The sequence below is a fragment of the Mauremys mutica genome, chromosome 6 (assembly GCF_020497125.1).
Source record: "Mauremys mutica isolate MM-2020 ecotype Southern chromosome 6, ASM2049712v1, whole genome shotgun sequence".
NCBI lineage: Eukaryota > Metazoa > Chordata > Testudines > Geoemydidae > Mauremys > Mauremys mutica.
Genome location: NC_059077.1, coordinates 3,638,431 through 3,659,744, shown reverse-complemented (window position 1 = coordinate 3,659,744; position 21,314 = coordinate 3,638,431). Strand labels below are relative to the sequence as shown.

Sequence of the window (21,314 nt, the reverse complement as noted above, 5' to 3'; positions counted from 1 at the left end):
TGATTCCCTGCAACATCCTCGGGTGTGGCCTTGACGAACGCAGTCTTGCCCCACTCATATGCATCCAGAAGGGTGCTGTGAAGGTTATTCTCCTAGCCTGTTGCTTTGACCATGTCACCCTCATCTTTGCAGCCCTCCACGGGCTCCCGCTTCTCTATTGTATTGATCATAAGCTCCTGCCCTTCACTTTCAAGGCCCTTCAAACAAAGCCCCTTCGTGCCTTCTCCCATGTTGCCCCTCACACTTGGGAGATGCTCCCCATAAACATCCACAAAACTAACTCATTAGCCACTCTCAAGACCCTCCTTAAAACTCTGCTTTGCTGTTATGCCTTCGAAAAAAAAACACCAACAACTTGACAACAGACTGCTGGTGCACTGAGACCACTGCCTATTGTGCTGAGCAATATTATTTCATGGTTTCCTAGCACTCCCCCATCTATCTGTATCCAGCTGTTGTCTCTTGTCTTAGATTGTCAGCTCTTTCGGGAAGGGACTGTCTTGTTCTGTGTTTGTACAGGGCCTAGCACCCTGGGTCGTGGTCCATGGCTGCATTTGTACAGGGCCTAGCACCCTGGATCATGAACCATGGCTGCGTTTGTACAGGGCCTAGCGCCCTGGGTCGTGGTCCATGATGGGGGCTTCTAGGTACTTTGGTAATACAAGTAATAAATGATAATATTTGAAAAAATAGCACCTAATCAACATCTCTTTCAAACACACACCCATGTGCACACACTATGACATATACACATATATACAGACTCACTGCACGCCACCACTCCCCCCAATCTCTCTGCATCCCCTTTCACCACCGAGGATGTTGGAGATATATCTAACTAGGACGTGCTCTTTTCAGGTCATAAATATGAGGCACTTTCAGAGACTGAATGGTCACATAAGATGCAAAAGACACATAAGAATGGCCCTTCTGGATCAGACCAAAGGTCCATCTAGCCCAGGGTCCTGTCTTCCTACAGTGGCCAAAGTCAGGTGCCCCAGACGGAAAGAACAGAACAGGGAATCATCAAGTGATCCATTCCCCTGTCGCCCATTCCCAGCTTCTGGCAAACAGCGGCTAGGGACACCATCCCTGCCCATCCTGGCTAATAGCCATTGATGGACCTAACCTCCATGAACTTATCTAGTTCTTTTTTGAACCCTGTTATAGTCCTGGCCTTTACAACATCTTCTGGCAAGGAGTTCCACAGGTTGTGCGTCATGTGAAAAAATACTTCCTTTTGCTTGTTTTAAACCCGCTGCCTATTAATTTCATTTGGTGACCCCTAGTTCTTGTGTTATGAGAAGGAGTAAATAACACTTCCTTATTTACTTTCTCCATGCAGTCATGATTTTATAGACCTCTGTCATATCTCCCCTTAGTCGTCTCTTTTCCAAGTTGAAAAGTCCCAATCTTACTAATCTCTCCTCATACAGCAGCCGTTCCATACTCCTAATAATTTTTTTTGCCCTTTTCTGAACCTTTGCCAATTCCAATCTATCTTTTTTGAGATGGGGCGACCACATCTGCACGCAGTATTCAAGATCTGGGAGTACCATGGATTTATACAGAGACAAAAGAGGAGCTGCTGGAACAAACTGATAAATTAAAGAGTAACGAGTCATAAAACCAAGGGTTCTCCAGGAACTTAAGCAGGAAATGACTGAACTGCTAAAAACCATTCAATCCATCATTAAATCAGCTGCCATGCTGGCGGACTGAAGGATACCTATGTTACACTAGGGGTAGGCAAGATGGACTAGCCGTAGGCACCAGAGTCTAGTTCAAACAGGAATTAATGCAGGAAAGTTCTCTGGTCTGTGTTCTACAGGAAGCCAGGCTGAGGTCCCTCCTGACCTTAGAATCTATGAGTCCTGAGAATGACAGAGCAGCGGGTCGTACTCCAGGAGAGGTGAACTGAAAAGTGGCTCGTGTTGTCTCCATAACCGAGACTGATTTTTTATTTTAATTTTGAAATTATTTCAAAAACAATTTTTTTTTATTCAGGAGGGGAGGGGGAATGGGAAAAAAATTCAAGACTATTTTAGTCATTACACCCAGGTTTTTTTCCCCCTGGTCAAAAATTTTCAATATTTCAACATTTGGAAATAAGGGGAAAAAATTGAAAAACTTTTAATGAAATTATTTTCCCCATTTTTTTTAAAAGCAGCTCTAGTTCCCAGCCACTTCCAAGTTTAGCTTCTATTTTAGCACCCCTAAAATTTGGGCTTAACCAAAGCAGTTGGTCCTGAAGATTGCCGTATTTATTCTGAACACAAAGGAGAATGTTTCTGTAAAGGATACAGAAAATTTATTAAAAACTGTTTTTTGAATTACAGGCCACTAAAAATTAACCTATTCTGAAACACCGGCTTTTCAAAACAAATACTATTCTTTCATCAATAATCTCAAAATATAGGCTAACCACACAGCTCTTTTGGAAAAAGAAACATAAAAATGATACCTGTACACACTGACACCACGTATTGATCTAACTTCGGACACAAGTCCACGTACATAAATAAATTTTATCATACATCAATACTGTTTTACACTCCATTAAGCAGCATTATTCTCAAGAAACAGAAATTGTAAGTACTTTACCCAAGGATGCCACTGTCAGTTGATAAATACAGTAATGATATTCCACATTTAAAAGCACCCATTACAAGAACATATTTAGTTACCTAAAACAATTTAATGAAAATAATACATAAAATAAATCCATGGGTTGTTATCTTGTGATGAAATATACATTGCTTTATGTGTGATAACAAAGGCTTTATTATCTAAGCCATTTAAGATTTATAACAACACCTCGCTCTTTTCGTTAGATCTCAAAGTGCCGCACCATCTCTAACGTATTTATCCTCACAACAACCATGTGAGCTACGGAAGCATCATCATCCCCATTTTAGAGATGCAGAATTGAGGATAAGTGACTAGTCAAAGGTCATGCAGTCAGTGTGTGGCAGATAAGGGAACTGAGCCCAGCGGTCCCAAGCCCTAGGCTTGATGAGATAACTGGCTCTGTGGATGAGGGGAAAGCAGTGGATGTGTTATTCCTTGACTTTAGCAAAGCTTTTGATACTGTCTCCCACAGTATTCTTGCCAGCAAGTTAAAGAAGTATGGGCTGGATGAATGGACGGTAAGGTGGATAGAAAGCTGGCTAGATGGTCGGGCTCAACGGGCAGTGATCAATGGCTCCATGTCTAGTTGGCAGCTGGTATCAAGTGGAGTGCCCCAAGGGTCGGCACTCCACTTGAGTGGATTGATTTGTTCAATATCTTCATTAATGATCTGGAGGATGGCATGGACTGCACCCTCAGCAAGTTTGCAGATGACACTAAACTGGGAGGAGTGGTAGATACACTGGAGGGTAGGGATAGGATACAGAGGGACCTAGACAAATTAGAGGACTGGGCCAAAAATAATCTGATGAGGTTCAACAAGGACCAGTGCAGAGTCCTGCACTTAGGATGGAAGAATCCCATGCACTGCTACAGACTAGGGACAGAATGGCTAGGCAGCAGTACTGCAGAAAAGCACCTAGGTGTTGCAGTAGACGAGAAGCTGGATATGAGTCAGCAGTGTGCCCTTGTTGCCAAGAAGGCTAACGGCATATTGGGCTGTATAAGTAGGGGCATTGCCAGCAGATCGAGGGATGTGATCATTCCCCTCTATTCTACATTGGTGAGGTCTCATCTGGAGTACTGTGCCCAGTTTTGGGCCCCACACTACAAGAAGGATGTGGAAAAATTGGAAAGAGTCCAGTGGAGGGCAATAAAAATGATTAGGAGGCTGGACTTATGAGGAGAGGCTGAGGGAACTGGGATTGTTTAGTCTGCAGAAGAGAAGAATGAGGGGGGATTTGATAGCTGCTTTCAACTACCTGAAGGGGGGTTCCAAAGAGGATGGAGCTCGGCTGTTCTCAGTGGCGGCAGATGACAGAACAAGGAGCAATGGTCTCAAGTTGCAGGGGGGGAGGTTTAGGTTGGATATTAGGAAACACTATTTCACTAGGAGGGTGGTGAAGCACTGGAATGGGTTCCCTAGGGAAGCGGTGGAATCTCCTTCCTTAGAGGTTTTTAAGGTCAGGCTTAACAAAGCCCTGGCTGGGATGATTTAGTTTAGGATTGGTCCTGCTTTGAGCAGGGGGTTGGACTAGATACCTCCTGAGGTCCCTTCCAACCCTGGTATTCTATGATTCTATGAAGCAGCAATGAAAAGGGGATTATAAAGAAGGCTTTGAACAAGTTAAGATATTGCTCTCACACAGCAACTTTAGCTGATGTTTTTAACTAAGTTTTGGATTGAAGACGGAATTATAAAACACTTAGACCAGCAGGACTGATAGGGCCAGCATGGCTTCTGAAAAGGAAAATTGTGCCTCTATAATCTACTAGAATTTTTGAATGTGTCATCCAAATAGTGAGTAAAGGAGAACCAGATGCCTAGTTTTGTTCAGGGGTTCTCAACGTTTTTCTTTCTGAGCCCTCATTCCCCCCACACCACGCTACAAAAACTCCACAGCCCACCTGTGCCACAACAACTGTTTCTCTCCTTATAAAAGCCAGGGCTGGCAGTAAGGGGTAGGAAGCAGGGTAATTGCCCAGGCCCATGCCACAAGGAGAACCACAAAGCTAAGTTGTTCAGGCTTCGGCTTCAGCCCTGGATGTGGGGCTCAGGGCCCTGAGCTGCAGCCCTGCGCAGCGGGGCTTCAGCTTTTTGCCTTGGGCCCTAGTGTATCTAATGCCAGCCATGCTGGGCGGACCCCCTGAAACTGGCTCGCAGCCCTCCAGGGGGCCCTGGACACCTAGTTGAGAAGTTGGATTTTCTCAAAGGCTGTGACGAAGTCCCCCACAAGAGCCTATTAAGGAAACAAAATTGTCATGAGTTGAAGGAGAAGGTCTGTTACCAGTTAGAAACAGGCTAGCAGGCAGAAAACAAAAAGCAGAAATAACTGGCCAGCTTTGTACGTGGTGGAAGGTTAACAGTGAGGCATCGTAAAGTTTCAGACTAAGATATTAATGGTTTAGAAAAGAGCTGAGCAGAGAAGAATATGATAGACTGCAAAGAACCTCCAAAAGGCCTAACAAAGTGAGACCATCAGGAAGCACAGTCACACATGAAATTCAGTGTTGACAAATACAAGGTAACACGCTGGAAAGAATATTTTGAACTAATCGTACACATTGCTGGGTTCTAAATTAACCGTGGCCACAGAGTGAAAAGCTCTGCCAGTCATTGTTCAGTGCTCTCAAAAAGGCAAACAAAATATCATGCTGTCTCAAGAATGTGATGGAAAATAATACACAAATATTATAATAAAACAGTTATTTATCCAATGGTATTAATTGACTTGGAATACCATGTTCAGCTCTGGTCTTTGTCTCGCTAAAGAGGGGGAGAGAAAGAAAGGATGTTCAAAGATGGGAAATGCAAATGATTAGCTATAGGGAAAGACTCTGATATGCATCGAGGTTGAAAAGGTTGAGACTTTAATTTGGAGAGGCGATGAATAAGCAGGAACATGATGGAGGAATATAAAATTGTCAGGTGCAGAACGGTAAATCAAATGCTCCTATATACCTGCTTATAACACACGGACAGAGGGACAGGCGATGAAATTGAAAGGCAACAAATTTAAAACTGCTACAAGAAATAGATCTATTACCAAGTGCGGGGTTATAGCCTGTGGAACTCACTGACACAAGGTATCGTAGTGACCCAGAGCTTAGCTGGATTCAAAAAAGATTTAGACATTTATGTGACCAGTAAAAGTATCCAGTTACATTAGACATGTTAAAAGTTGATAAGGGACATAAACCCCTCCATTTCAGAGCATAACACAGCAGCTAACTCATGCGAGGACACATCATCTATAGGCAGATTATTCCATAACTGTCCATTCATAATAAATAACAATAATATCATCTAGCTCTTATACAGCACTTTTCACCTGTAGATCTCAACATACTTTACCAAGGAGGGTAGTATCATTATCCTCATTTTACAGATAGGAAACTGAGGCATGGAGAGGGCAAGTGATTTGTTCAAGGTCACCCAGCAGACCAGTCGCAGAGCAGAGAATGTAACCAGGTCTCCTGAATCCCAGTCTAGTGCTCAATCCACTAGCCTACACATCCTGTCCGGGACCAGATACATGGTTCTGCTCGGATAGGACAGTTTCTATATCCTTAGATGAAACACACACAGTGTTCTAGGGACTGCCAGGCTGGATCAGATCCCAGGTCCACGTAGTCTGGTGTCAGGATGCTTGAGAGGAAGGTGCCAGAAATGGTGCAGGAGGAATATAAGGGGTAACCTGCCCCCAGGGAAAGCTGCCCCCACCTCACCATTAGTGCGAGGTTGCTCAGTTCATGCCCTGAAGCAGGAGGGTTTACGTTTCCTGCAAACCTCTTGATTATTTTTTGGTATTTACCATGACACTGCTGGACGGTTTTAGTTACAGACCCGTCTGTTGTCAGATGCTACCGGTGTGGTGCTCTGCTCTGTTCCTTGTTAATATCACTCGGCTGCGTGCGTGTGTTCCCTCTGTGTGCTGCCCCAGTTCTGCGCAGATAGCTGACACAGCAGACCCGACGAGAACCCCCAATGACCACAGCCTCTAGTAAGGTACGAAGGCACCCAGGCCAGGTTTATTGTCGAAGAGAAAAACAGTCTCCAGCTCCCTGGCAAACGAAGTCCAAGGTGCTGCTAGCCAGTACTTATGTGCTCCCTGGCAATGGACTCAGCTCAGTCAGTGGCGGGACTTTCCACTGCCCCCTAGGCTGGACAAAGACACCGCCCCAGGGATGCATTCTTACACAGGGGTACAAACAAGTTACACATCACTCCTGGTGTATGAGGTGCAACCCCTCTGCGTAGTAAGGTGCCGCCTCTCACCTTGTACATGTTGGTTGGAACAAAACAACTCTATCCATCATATTCCCCTTTGGCCCTGTCATTGGGATGGGCCAGCCTGTTCCTTGTTATCTGTGTGGAATGTGCAAGTATGCGAATGTTCTGCTATCTGGTGTCCAGCACCTTTTAGGTACGTATCTTCTTGCAGCATCAGCCCTTTCCTTGCCAGCTCCTGTGAGCAGGGCCTGCCTCTGGCTCACAGCTTCACTTTGCTTTATGTCAGCAAAGTCTTGACCATTACTTTAGTTCAGGCCTCAGGCCTCATACCGGGCCTCCGATACCAAGGTTTATATCTTAGGGCCTCCTCTTACTACACCGTCTAATCCCTTTTATCAGAAACACAATCTACAAATCCTTAATCCAGACCTGATACGGCCCCGCAGCATGTTCCTTCTTCCACCAGTCACTCTACACACACCAATTCATCCTCACAGCAGCGCTGTGTGGGAGGGACGCCACTGTTATGAACACAGCTATACAGACAGGGGAAACCGAGGCAGGGAGATTAAGGCCAACGTTTATGTAACGTAGCCACTACTTTCACGTGCTTCGATTTGGGATGAGTACCGGCCCAACCCACAACTGGGGTCAATGGGATGCTCTTACGCCCCTGACAATGGGGCCCAAGGCACCTCAAAGTTGGATTCTGAAAAATGGAGCCCCCCCCCAACAAAAACATGGGTCTGACGTGACCGATGGGTCAGTGAAGAAAGAGCCTTCTGATGGACAGGTTAAACTCTGCCGCTGAAAGGTCCCAGTGCCGTGTTCCTGAGGGGCAGCATTCTGGATGCCGCACACATGATCTCCAGGCATCAAAAAGCCCCATCAGGAATTATATTCTTCCCATCTCCAGCTTTGCCCTAACTGCCCCACCCCTGCCCCCACCCCCTTGCACTTCACTCTGCCTTTTTCCAGGGCCTGGTGATTTCCTAGCCGATGAACGCATTACCACCTCCTTCTGCAACACCTCGCGGCCGCTCGCATTTCAGGCAGGGCGAGAAAAAGATGAAGTATGAAAATCCCTTTCCTTTCCAACCCGGTCGTCCCGGCGTCGGGTGAGCTGCTCAGACAAAAGGACTGGGAAACTGCACAGGCTGAACACGAGCGTCTGAACCAAACTCACACCATATGCAGGTGGCGGGGAAAGAGCTCTCCCTTCCCCCATTCCAGACCTCTCTATCGCCCCGGAGCAAACTCTCCCTCTGCAAGCTAATGCACGGCCAAAGTCCAGCCTGTCTGCACTGAGAAAGGGACCTCTCTCTCTCCGCTCTGCGCAGCCCGATATCGTCTTTGATCATGGAATGCCAGTGGAGAGACACAAATACGGATAGGGTAGCGCAAGGGATCGGGTCCTGCCCATTGAGGAGCACCAGGAAGGCAGCACCGGATTTACCTGTCCCAGTCGCACAGAAAGGGCTGGGGGGTGTCACAGTCTTCTGACAGGGACTGCAAGGACTCTAATTTTGCACCCACAGCCACTCGCGATTGGCCATAAATGTCTGACTGCCCCATTGCACACAGAGTGTCCGAATTCTAGCATTCCCACCCAGGTGACAGCACCTGGCGCTGGGTAACTGCGACTGATCCAAGGAGCAAAAAGAAGGCTGGATCCAGCAAACCTTACTCATATAAACAGTTTTTATCCACATGCGGAGTCGCACTGAAATCAGTGGGTCTCCTCCCCGGCAGGGGCGGCTCTACCTTTTTGGCTGCCCCAAGCAGTCATGCGCGGGAGGCGCCCCGGAGCCGCGGGAGCAGCGGACCTCCCGCGGGCATGACTGCGGAGGGTCCGCTGGTCGCTCGGCTGGACCTCCCGCAGCTGCGGACGGTTCGCAGGTCCGGCGGCTCCGCTTGAGCTGCCACAGTCATGCCTGCGGGAGGTCCAGCCGAGCGACCAGCGAACCGTCCGCAGTCATGCCTGCGGGAGGTCCACTGGAGCCGCGGGACGAGCGCCCCCTCCGCAGTCATGCCTGCGGCAGGGCCGGTCATCCCGGGGCTCCGGTGGACCTCCCGCAGGCATGATTGCGGCAGGTCCGCCGGCCCAGCCTGCCGCCCCCCCGGGAAAGGGCCGCCCCACGCGCGTGCTTGCCGCGCTGGGGTCTGGAGCCGGCCCTGCTCCCCGGAGAAGGGATTGCGGGATGTGGCCTATGAAGCCTCAGGTGCAGTCAGACACCTGTAAGGATAATTCTTGGTCTGCTCAGCAGCAGGTATTGTAAATGCGGGATTAGAGGTTCAGATTCTCCCCAGGCAGGCTTGGCAATGTATTCTGGCAATGCATACCCCCCCAAACTCCCCTCACCCTAGAAGCTGCAATATAAAGAGAGGGCTTTGTAATTCCCTCTCAAGTTAAACAGGCCAAATTTTAGCCCCTTACAGAGGGCCTGTCTTGGCAGTGTGGGTGTACGTACCTGTGAAACCGTGATACCATTTTGTTCTGTGTTGGTGCAGCATGTTAAAAAAAAAAAAAAAGGACAGACAGACACAGACACACACATACCACGCCCTCTCCTGAAGACTTTATTTTTGTTCTTTCTTCCTGCTGTCTCTCTTACTTTAAAGCATCAGATCACAAAGGCCAGGCTGAAGTGCATAAGAGCTGGGGATAAAGCAGTCTGGCTCAAGAGGATCTGGCTCTGGAACAATCTCCCAGAGGAGATCTGGGGAATCCAGAGTCTGACCATCTTTAGGAAATATTGCAAAACCTTCCTCCTTGAGCAGGACTTCCCACCGTGACACTCACAATTCAAATACCCCTTTTATTCTCCCCCCCTCCCCTGAAAAACCCCTACCCCAAACAGAGTGCTGACCCCAAAAAGGGAGAACAGAGACTCCACGGAGTCCCCGGTAGACTTCACTATTACTATTGATTTTACGTGGAAGGATAGCGAGATAGAGGGATAGTTAGAGAGATCTCATATTTAGAAATCTTGAAACTCATCCATCTGTAAATACAGTGACGCTGGATAATGACAAAGCTCCTCCGAAGGTGCTGAGCTCAGCAGATTTTTCTACAAATGATTCCTATTAGAGTAAAAAATGGCATCGCTAGTGCCTATTAGACAGTCCAAGCCTGACATAAAAGAGGCATTAAAGAAAAACATATGTTCCTGCCACCCATCTTTATAGAGTAGCGAGGAACTCAGATGGGCTTTAATGGAACCACCATCTATCACTGACCCAGCCTGATGCCCACAGCCCTAGCAAAACACTGCAAACACAACAGGTCTCCTCCTGGGCTGAAACCAGGGACACATCAAAGGCTTCAGAAAGGCCCGGTGCTCAGATATCAAAATAACTGGCACCTTAGGATCTAAGGTTCTTCTATGGACCTCATTGCTGTAGTGTCTGAGTGACAAACAAATATCGACTACGCCTTCACAGCAGCCCTGTGAAGTAGGGACGCAGCCATCTCCCCATTTGACAGAAGGGAAACTGAGGCACGGTGAGGTTCCATCTGTGTGCAAAGTCAGGCTCAAACTCAGATCTCCCAAAATACCTGAGATAGATCGGGAACAACCTCAGCATTCAGCTGCACCTTGTTTTTCCACTACAGACAGCACAGTCACGTCTCTCTGCATTCTTCACCTGCAATCACATCTTCATATGGGAGCCATGCCTTCTGTGTGTCCATCACCCTTCTCCCCAGGGGCACCGTGTGCATGTCCCCTCCCCAACCGCCCTCAGTTCTCCAGCATCCTGGCATCATCTGCCTCCGCCATTATATCGTATCTATAACATTACGCACAAAACACTATGCTAGGCGGATGTTAAGGTGGCAAAGCCAATCAATCAGAAGTCACAAAATGCCAGAATTAAGAGTTGCTCAGGCAAACTTAATTCAGCCACCTTGTGCGCATGCACAAGGATCCAGCCTTTAATTCCACAATCATGCGTGGTTTTTTCCCACAGGACCCCTGTCTCATTCAGTGCACAGGATGCACCTGCTCTGGGGAGGAATCCGGGCTGTGCAGTGAAGGAGGCCGCAGAAGCTGGAAGGGGTGGAGTGAATGCAGCAGGGAATGGCAGGAAGAGAAAGGACAGACTCATGGTTACCGCAGTTGAAGGCAGTCCTGGAGAACTGTATTCCAACCCTGCTTCTGCTCCCTACCTGCCTTCCACCAAAACTGACCCCCTGGCCCAGTCCCCTGTTCCAATCTACTTCCTCCACTCCAGTCCGGATCTTGTCTCCTCTGCATTTGAGTCAGGCAGCTTCCTCCTCCAACCAGCCGGGGAAGCACTGATAACCCAGGAGAGACAGGCTCCCTTTGTCAATTGCAGGGGACATCTTGCTCAGCCTTTGCACCCACCAGCTGGAGGATGCTCAGTCACTCTGGGGGGAGAGGGGAGTAGCGTGTGGGCCAGGTATGAGGCGCTGGAGCATGCTCAGTGCTGACAATCTGGAGAATCTAGCTTTCAAATGCTAAGAAGCCTCTTCTGAGCATGTGCGAACTCAGATTTTTCACAGGCTCATAACGGGGCCAAAGTTCAGGGGGACAGGAAAAGGCACATTGTGGGCACTGGGGTGACTCCCCTGTTCAATTTCAAGTCCCCAATCCAAAGCATGGGCGTGCTGGATGTCCTCAAACAAAACACTGGTTCAAAATTTTTTATTTTTTTAAATAAAGGCCAAACACTGAGCTTTTCTGTACTCTCCCTCCTGGAAACAGCTGAACTGTTTGAGCTGAAACTTTCCAAAAAAATTCAGCCTGAGACAGGCACTTGGCATGGGAAAATTTAGTCTAAACGGTTAAAGGTTGACAAAATTATAAGCAACTGGAAACAGGGTCTTATAATGGGAAGTGTCAGGCAACCTTAACAATAGGTAATGCTACCAGATCCACCCGTAATATTGGGAAGGGAGGAGAGGCCAGGATACACATGAGGCAAAATTATTGGGTAGAGATCCTTGTATATTCTGCTCCCCCATACATTTCTGATCTCCCTTCCTTTCTCCCGGAGAGCTGCTAACATTTCTCTTTAGATCAGTCATCTAATGTAGGCCTTGTTCCTGCAATCTGATCCGCATGGCTCTTGCACCCAAAGGGAGATGCCCAGAGTGCACCCGTGCAGGACCAGTTGCAGGATCGGGGCCGCAGCCTGTACAGCTCTTTGCTGTGAGGACTTGGTCTTCTTACACATCTGCAAAACATCGTGACAAAGCTACGGTGCTCTATGAAAAAAATAACTGGTGTAAATCAGCACTGACTTCAGTGGAGCTGCATCCATCGACACAAGCTGCAGCACTGGTCCATTGGCTCCAATGAGCCTGATTAATACCAGCTGGGGATCCGGCCCATTGACTCCAGTGAACTTGATTAATACCAGATGGGGATCCGGCCCATTGACTCCAAGGGAGCTCTGCCAATTTACACCACCTGAGAATATGGCCTAATAATTAGTAACAACATAAGGTAACGGATCAGTGACAGGATCAATACATATTCTGCATAAAAAAAATAAAATAAAAATGAACTTTTCATACAGCAGGACCCTAGACACCATGGAGAGTGCCAGCAATCACTGGAAAGACTGTATTCCTCTGTGAACACTCCAAATGGGATAAGAGGTGGGGCTTTAACGGTGAGACTCCTCCCCCACTGAGAGGCCCCTCCCCTTCTGAGCAAACAACACAGGTGTGCAGAGTGTGATCGGGTGTGAACTCCTCCTACCAAAAGTTTAAACTCTGAGTTTTCCACCTTAACCTTCAAAATATTTAATTTCGTGCTGGAGCCGCACCAGTTTTGCAAAGGGAAGAGACGAGAAGCCAGCTGCTTTCAAATGAACCCCGAATGCGTCTGCAGCGCCAGCCACCCCCGGGGCCCTCCGCTCAGCTCTTTCACTGTCTGAGAATTGCTTTCATATCGGCGAGGAGGCTTGCTTTCAAGCCTGAGAGTTGCTTGACTGACGACCCTTTCGACCAGCAGCACAGGCACTTTCCATCCTGCTGCTAAAATGAAAGGTTCCTTTGTTCAGATACATCAATGACTTCCACCGCGCTGCAGAAACATCTACAGCCAGAGATGGAAAAGCAGGCAGCGGCTGTCTGCAGAGTACAGGGTACCCTGGTGCGGAGCAAGGAGAGGAGGAGTGTGAGAGGAGGGAGAGCAAATGAGACAGAGCGGGGGAGAGATGGAGCGAAGGAGAAAGATGAAAGGAGGAAGATGGGGAGGGACTAGGAGACCATGAGGGAGGAAGAGAGGTAGAATGAGACAGGGAGGGAGAAAGAAAGGGAGGGAAAAGGGAAGATGGGGCTGGAGGGAGGAGGCAACGCGCAGAGGACACGTCCCTGCTTGTTCGGAACAGGTTTGGCACACGCCCGTGAAGCAGCCCTGACCAAAGAGATGGACCCAGAGGGGGCCGGGAGGAAGAACCGACACCAGGCAGGGGCGGCTGCAATAGACCAAGGAAGGTCGGAAAGTTGAGACTCCCTGGGTGTGTGATGGAAGATGAAAGGATGCTCAGCCCTCGGCCGATGAGGGGAGAGAACCCCCCTCCCGTGTCCCGGGTCCCGTGTCCCGGGTCCCATCGGCCCTTTACATACCAGGGTGCCCTGGGGCGGAGAGGAGTTTGAGTCAGGACTTTCCAGTGTCTCCAGGAACGCTAGACACAACATGCTTAGGGGGGAGGCTCTATACCAGGGGCAGGCACACGTTTGGGCCCGAGGGCCGCATTGGGTTTCGGACATTGTATGGAGGGCTGGCTAAGGGAGGGGGTCGTGGCCCGGCCCCCACCTCCTATCTGCCCCTCAGGACTCCTGCCCTATCCAACCGCCCCTGTTCCCTGACGGCCCCTCTGGGACCCCTGCCCCATCCACACACCCCTGCTCCCTGTCCCCTGACCGCCCCTGGACCCCTGCCGCCGCCGCATCCAACCCCTCCTCTCATTCCTGACTGCCACCCCGGGGCCCCTGCCCCCATTCAACCCCCTGTTCCCCCCGATCACCATCCACAGCCCCGCCCGCCACCACCCCAAACTCCCCTGCCCTCTATCCAGCCCCTGCTGCTCCCTGCCCCCTGACCGCACTGCCTGGAGCACCAGTGGCTGGCAGCGCTACAGCCGCGCCGCCCGGCTGGAGCCAGGCCACGCTGCTGCCGCCGCCACCACACAGCACAGAGACCGGGTCAGGCCGGCTCTGCAGCTGCGCTGCCCCGGGAGCTCACAGCCCCACCGCCCAGAGCATTGCGCCGGCGGCAGAGTGAGCGAGCTGAGGCTGCGGGGGGGCAGGACAGCAGGGGAGGGGCCGGGGGCCAGGAGCTCGGGGGCTGGGCAGGACAGGCCCGCCGGCCGGATGTGGCCCGTGGGCCGTAGTTTTCCCACCCCTGCCCTACACCAACCCTCTGGCCCACAGAGGAGGGATTAGCACAGGGGAGAGCTAGGATGATTCCGCCCCCCACAGACCCGTCCACACACGAACATCCCCAGCAGCACGGCACGGGGGCACGGCCAACTCACTTTGCACTGGAGCCGACCCAAGGAGACGGTCTACGGAGAACCGGGCCCCATCCCGGCGAGGGAGGGAGGAGAGTCTGTCGCTGGAAACAGGGCTGCTTGGGGGCGCCAAGCCAAACCCGCTGGGGTCCTCGCTGCTTTCTGACTCGGACGAGATCCCACCGCAGCCACGAGGGGACTCACAGGTGAGCCGGCTGCCCCCCCCACACACACACACCCACCGCCCGGGAGCCGAACGTGTGCGTGAGTGGGGTCGTGTGCTGTTCGCACTTGGGCTGGCGCCGTCGAAGCAGCATCCCAGAGAGACAGCCAGGAGGGGGAGGGGGGGACCCACTGCCAAACCTCGGCTCTTCGCAATAAAACAACACGGCCAAACGATTGCTCAACCCGGGGTCAGGCCGGTCCCGGCGGCCTGCGGTCTCTCGGTTTTGTGGGGAAGGAGCGGAGGGGGGCACTGCCTTCAACCCCCACAGTAACGAGGGGGCAGCCACTCCACTGCTCGGAGCACCCTCTGATGGGGGCACTGGTGGGGGGAGATCCCTGCTCACAGCAGGCCGGGGGTTATTTATAATCGCTCGCAGCGCGGCCCCATTGTGCGGGGAGAGCCAGGCTCCTCCTCACAGAGCTTTGGGGTCAGAGCAAGGAATGGACTCCAGTCCCCAGAAGCATCCACGACTCGTTCCAGCCCTGGTTCTTAGAAAGCGGCTGGAACAGAGCCACGTGTTTCCAAGACTTGGGGAGCAGGGAGGGGGTTTCATTCCCTTCCTCCACCTCCCTGCGCTCCACACTTTCGGGGGGGGGGGGGGCAGAACACAAGCTGAGGTTTGGTGGGGGGGTGAGCTCTGGAAAAGCGAGCTGGGAGGCAGGGTTTCAACACCTGCTGCTGTGAACTCGGCCGCTGACCTGAGAGGGGGTGACGCAAGGGAAAGGATTCCAGAGGCTTTTGGCAGCTTGCGGCGTTCAGCGCACGCTCGATGGCTCCTTTGGGTGCCGACAAGAGGCTCAGCACATGAGCTCAGTGTGCAAGGCATTATGGAGTCACGTGGGCGTGCGGGGCTCCCCTGCGGACACAGGGAGGGGGGCTGGAATGTCTGAGGGGGGCGGGTGCACACCCCGCACTCTCTGTATGTGCACACACGCACGAGCACCGTGCGCGGATCTCCTTGTGCATGCAGACGCGCTTGGGGACATATGCGCGCGCGCGCACACACAGATATTCTCACTGCATCCGTCTGGGTCTGAAGGCATGTGTACACACACACACACACACACGCACGCACACGCCTTCTCTCTGCATGTCTCCACACGGGTGCACGTACGTGTGTGTGTCCGAACATTCTGTATGTCAGGGCGTGTATCTGGGTCGGTCTATCTGGGTTTCCTGTGTCCGTCTCTTTGCACACGCGTGTGTCACTGTGCAGATCTGTGCAAGCGACTCCACCTGTGGAACGTGACTGACACTAGGACACAAAAGCTGCTCCCGTGTTGGACGACGTGGCCATGACGTTTTCTCCAGAACAATTTCTGATTGTTAAACCAGGATTAAGCGGGAGGAATGGAAAGTGGATTAGCAACCCCCCCTCTCCCCCAGCTCTCCTTCCTGCGCCTGTCACTAGCCCAGGCCTTTTTTCCAAACCCAGCCTCTGCCAGAGGGAAGAGCTGGAGGATTAACCTCTCAAGCGCTGCGCTCGGGGCAGGTGCTGCAGTGGAAATGCAAAGCTCCGCCGAGCGGGACGGGAAGCGTCTGTGACCCTGGGGGAAGAGTGACATTTGGAGAGGAACCCGGGGGCCAGCACCTTCACCAAATGGTTCCGATCCGTCGGCTGCATCTGTGCAAGTGACTTTTCGGAGATTCACCAAAGCTGCTCCCTGCTCCAAGGCCCCTACGATCTGTGTAGAGACACAACGGCGAGTTTACCCCCCTATGGGCAGAAGGCAGATTTCGGTGGCTTTTACCCATCGCCCCAAGGCAAAAACCTGCCAGTTTCCCCAGAGGAAGTTGCCTTTAGTTTCCCTAATCAAACCCCAGGGAGCTGGGGGTAAGGAGAGGGGATTGCTTCCCTTGGCTGCTAAGAATTACCCCCCCTTCCTTGCCCCCCATTCCAGCTCTGCACAGTCTCTGTGCTAGGCGGAGCTGACTGGGTGAACGGGGGCAGAAAAGAAAACCTTCACGTCAGAGGGAGACGGACGTTAGAGATGGGAGAGACCATGCTGCTCCCAACAATGCACGTTCTGCGCAGGGCAATGCGAGGGGCCTTTTACTCCATGCAAACAATCTGCCCTTAAGGGACAGAGCCAGATCTCCAGCCTAATTGCATCCTTTAGCCCATGGGGCCACCCTGACCCATTCCCCCTCTGCCTGGGATACTGCCGAACCAGCTCCTACCTCGAATACAATGAAATGTGACTTAAATGAAAGCACTGTAGTGGTCTTACTCGCTGGATCCCACCCTGCTACCTAATCGGTTGGGAAACAGCACTAACCCCTCTGAATGGAGATGGAGTGCCTCCCTCCTGCTGCAACAGGCCACCCGAGCTTCCTTGCCTTCTCCTCTGCTCCAGCAAGCACGGTGAGGGGAAAAGGTCTGTGGCTTCAGCAGAGCTGCATAGCAGCTGCATAGCTGCATAGCAGCTCTGCTGGCTGGGGAAGAGGGGGGAAGTGGATGGTGTCCTGTCCCTGTCCAGATAGGGAAGGAGAAATCCGTGGTGGCTGTTGCTGGCCCAGCTAGAGGAGCGAAGGCAAGGGCAAGCCGTGCTGTCTGGCTAGCTGAAGGGAGGGACCAGCCGGCCTTGCAGCACCCACCTGGGGAATTAAGCCATCTCCCTCCTGATGTTCCTTCCTTATTGTGAAATGATTTTGTGCCAAACACATTTCACTAACCCGGTGCATTGCACTTTTGTGCAAAATTGCCCCAGTCTGTAGAGAGGGACCAATCCCTCCGTGATCATTTCTACCCCAATCCCTTCGTCCCATGAGCGTATTTCCATCATGCCCATGCGTTGCTGTCCTCCAGCACATGTGCGCACAAACACACGCACCATCTGTCCAGAGTTCAAGGCTGCAAAATTCTAAGAGGGGGCTGGAGGCCGGGTTGCTGGCAGGAATGGATGCCAAGTTCTGCAACAACGGAAGGATCGGGTATGAATTTTGCAAGCGATACCATGTCTCTGTGGCAAAGGGGAACAAGGACTACTTGTCCTGCTGACAGAGGAGTACAGAGTCCTACACAGTCCTCCCCCCCAGCACAAAAATTCAGGAAGCATCAATTGTCTCCTCTGCCTTAAGCATCATGTATTATTTACCACGTGCCTCTCAACTCAGTAATATCTGTCCGTCTCCCTGCAGCACTTCAGGGAAACAAATGCCAAGTAAGCGCATGCGCCGGTACAAGCATGTGCAGGACCGCAGGGTCTGGGAGCATGCACCTGTGCACCAGGATGCAGCTAGCCTTTGGGAGCCAGGAAGCCCATGAGCCTCTCCCCCAAACTCCCTCAATGTCCAGGACACAAACATCCCAGCTTTAGTTTAAAATGAAACAGGCCCTAGCCCTTTGCTCCAGCAAAGGGAGCCTGGACTCAGAGCAACCAGCTTCCTCGGGCTGCCAACCCTACATCAAGCAGGCCTGGCCCTGGGGAACTGCAAACACCACAGCGGCTGAGGCCTTGCTGTTCTGCCGACCCCCTGGCTGGGGGTGATGATGGTGGACAGGAGTGGGGGCGGGGTTGAGTTTGTTTTGCCATCCCATTAAAAAGGCTCAGGCCGGATCTGCAGAAGGGTGCACGCCCTGGGCTGGGTGAGGGCACACCTGTCGGTGCATAGGCAGCAACTGCCACCGCAGTTTGGAACCAGGATTTTAATACCAAAGCAGACTCCCCTCCCACCGGAGCTGCCAGAGCAGCTCCACTAGCTGGGGCCAGCTGGCAAGAGCTGCCCTCCCCAGATCTGTCACCTGCTTCACAAGCCCACACATCTGGGTGGATCTGCCAGCACAGGGGGGGTGTCGCTAGGTGTCTGCAGGGGCGAGCTCTTGTCAGCAGCACACTGGATGTGTCTCTCTAGATGTCCGCTGCTGCTGCTTCTGCATGCAGGCTTCACTCTGGGGGATGGGAAGGCTTCAGCTCCAAGCTATGCCAGGGCCTGCATGCAGGCAATTTGCAATTAACTCCTTTTGACGCGGCCAGGAGACAAATGACTGTAATTTACAAATAGACTTTATCTTCAAACGAATGCCTTAACCGACACCTATTGATTTCGGCTCCCCCTTTGGAGAACTTCCTGCAATTAAATTGTCACATCCCTAATACCCATGTAAAAATGAGCCAGATACTGCATTTCGCACAGCACCTCCCCCGGGCAGGGAGCACAAAACCCATTTGCCAAGTTCTCTTTTACTCTCAGTTAGGCGAGAGATCAAATTCAGCTCACCGCTAGAAAGTGGAGCTTTTAGCTGCCGCTCTGGGGCTGCCAGCCAAGTCGCACAGACAGCTCAAATTATGCCGACCCTGTCCTGGCTTGTCTCCAATGGACCCAACTCATCTGGGAGCTGTGCCTTGCGAGCCAGCCTCTCGGCTCGGGCACAGGCACAGAGCCCTGGGTGAGCAGCGCAGTTGGGAGCCCAGGAGAGACCGTGAGTTTCTTTTTTATCTGGTCTCAGGGCTTAAGCCAGCAGCAAGACAAACCTTTGCTGAACACTCCAGCATAGACGTGGGAACTAGGGGTGCAGGGGGGGCTGTAGCACCCCCAGTTTTTGTGCGGGGTCCCGCCCCGCACCTGAGATCCTGACTCCCAGCTGCAGGACCTGCGCCCAGGGCTCTTTCCCCAGCCCTGCCCCACGGATGGGAGTAAGGGGGGGTGAGGTAAAAAGTTTGGGGTGGAGACCACTGGCTTTCAGCACCCCCACTGTCAAAAATGTTCCAGCTGCCACTGGGCTCCACACATGGGTACGAAGATCTGAGCTGCTCTGGTGCAGCTCACCTCCACGTCACTGGTGCCAGGCATCCGCAGTGGGGATTAGCACAGGGCCAGGGACACAAGGGCACCAGTACAGACAGGCCCTCAGCTTGTTGCCACCTCCCCGTGGTCTGTTCTCCCGGTGACCAACTGGGGACATTTCATGTATTTAAACAAATCTCAGCTCGCAGTGGAATTCTGCAGGCTTGGCCTCCAGCTGCTGATTCAAACCCCGTCCACAGAGGGACAGAGATCCAAGCGGCCAACGCTCGTAGCCCTGGCCGTGCCGCCATCTTGGATCCGATATCAGAACGTCTCGCTGGAGACCCAAAGTATTTAGAGACGGCCGTGGGGCGGCTCTCTGTAGGAGCAGATGAGGTGGGAATTGCTTTTCCCTCCCAGGGCCAATTATGCTTCATCTTTTAAGAGCTGGGATGCTATCATCACCATGACACCAACAGACTCATTTTCCCTCCTCCCAACTCAGTGCTAACGATGCTGCGACACAAACAGACTCAGAGACTGACTGGCCCAGTGCAGTGCATCTCGCCCGAGCCACCGACCGTGACGAGATTGTTCCCTACAGTGTATTTCCCAGTGACTGGCCCAGACTCCCCCCCCCGCCCCCCCGGCACATAATGATAGATTCTACTGTCGGTTCTGCTCACGCGAATCTGGAGTGACTCCTCAGAAGATTCCCTGCGGTTTATACCCTGGGGCTGCTAACAGCCACAAGGCCAGAAGCTGCAACCCTAAATCATGCAAAGTAGCACATCTGACCTCAGTGCAACAGCTCACGTGAATAAGGCACCAGAGGACTGAAAAAGGGCAAATGTTGTGCCAGTTTATAGCAAAGGGAAATAAGGACAACTTGGGGAATTACAGACCAGGCAGCTTCACTTCTGTACCCACAAAGATAATGGAGCAAATAATTAAGCAATCAATTTACAAACACCTAGAAGATCGTAGGGTGATAAGTGACAGTCAGCATGGATTTGTCAAGAAGAAATCCTGTCAAACCACCCTACTGGCTTTCTTTGACAGGGTAACAAGCCTTGTGGATGGGGGGAAGCGGTAGACGTGGTATATCTTGACTTTAACAAGACTTGATACAGTCTCACATGACCTTCTCATAAACAAACCAAGTAAACACAGCCTAGATGGAGCTACTATAAGGTGGGTGCATAACTGGTTGGAAAACTATTCCCAGAGAGTAGTTATCAGAGGTTCACAGTCATGCTGGAAGGGCATAACGAGTGGGGTCCCGCAGGGATCAGTTCTGGGTCCGGTTCTGTTCAGTATCTTCATCAATGATTTAGAGAATGGCACAGAAAGTACAGTTACAAAGTTTGTGGATAATATTAAGCTGGGAGGGGTTGCAAATGCTCTGGAGTATAGGATTAAAATTCAAAATGATCTGGACAAACTGGAGAAATGGTCTGAAGTAGATAGGATGAAATTCAATAAGGACAAATGCAAAGTGCTCCACTTAGGCAGGAACAATCAGTTGCACACACACAAATGGGCAATGACTGCCTAGGAAGGAGCACTGCGGAAAGGGATCACAAGCTAAATGAGAGTCAACACTGTTGCAAAAGAAAGCGAACATCAATCTGGGATGTATTAGCGGGAGTGTTGTAAGCAAGACACGAGAAGTAATTCTTCCACTCTGCTCCGTGCTGATTAGGCCTTAACTGGAGTGTTGTGTCCAGTTCTGGGCACCACATTTCAGGAAAGTTGTGAACAAACTGGAGAAAGTCCAGAGAAGAGCAACAAAAATAATTAAAGGTCTAAAAATCATGACCTATAAGGGAAGCCTGAAAAAAACTGGGTTTGTTTATTCTTGTGAAGGGAAAACTGAGAGGGGCCATGATACCAATTTTCAAGTACATAAAAAGTTGTTACAAGGAGGGGAAAAATTTTTTCTCATTAACCTCTGGGGACAGGACAAGAAGCAATGGGCTTAAATTGCAGCAAGGGGGGTTT

At 51.3% G+C, this 21,314-nt stretch overlaps 1 protein-coding gene across 4 annotated transcripts in view; it reads right to left on the bottom strand.

Moving 5' to 3' along the window:
• The window catches only part of CNTFR (ciliary neurotrophic factor receptor), a 430,747-nt gene that overhangs the window by 296,798 nt on the left and 112,635 nt on the right, over positions 1-21,314 (bottom strand). The window contains exon 1 of one of the 4 annotated variants that reach the window (XM_045020583.1): positions 14,381-14,403. The exons of the other annotated variants lie outside the window; for them this stretch is intronic. The gene's annotated coding sequence lies outside the window, so the exon portion shown is untranslated. Of the gene's footprint in view, positions 1-14,380; positions 14,404-21,314 lie in introns of those variants that run through there. 4 annotated transcript variants of the gene reach the window in all.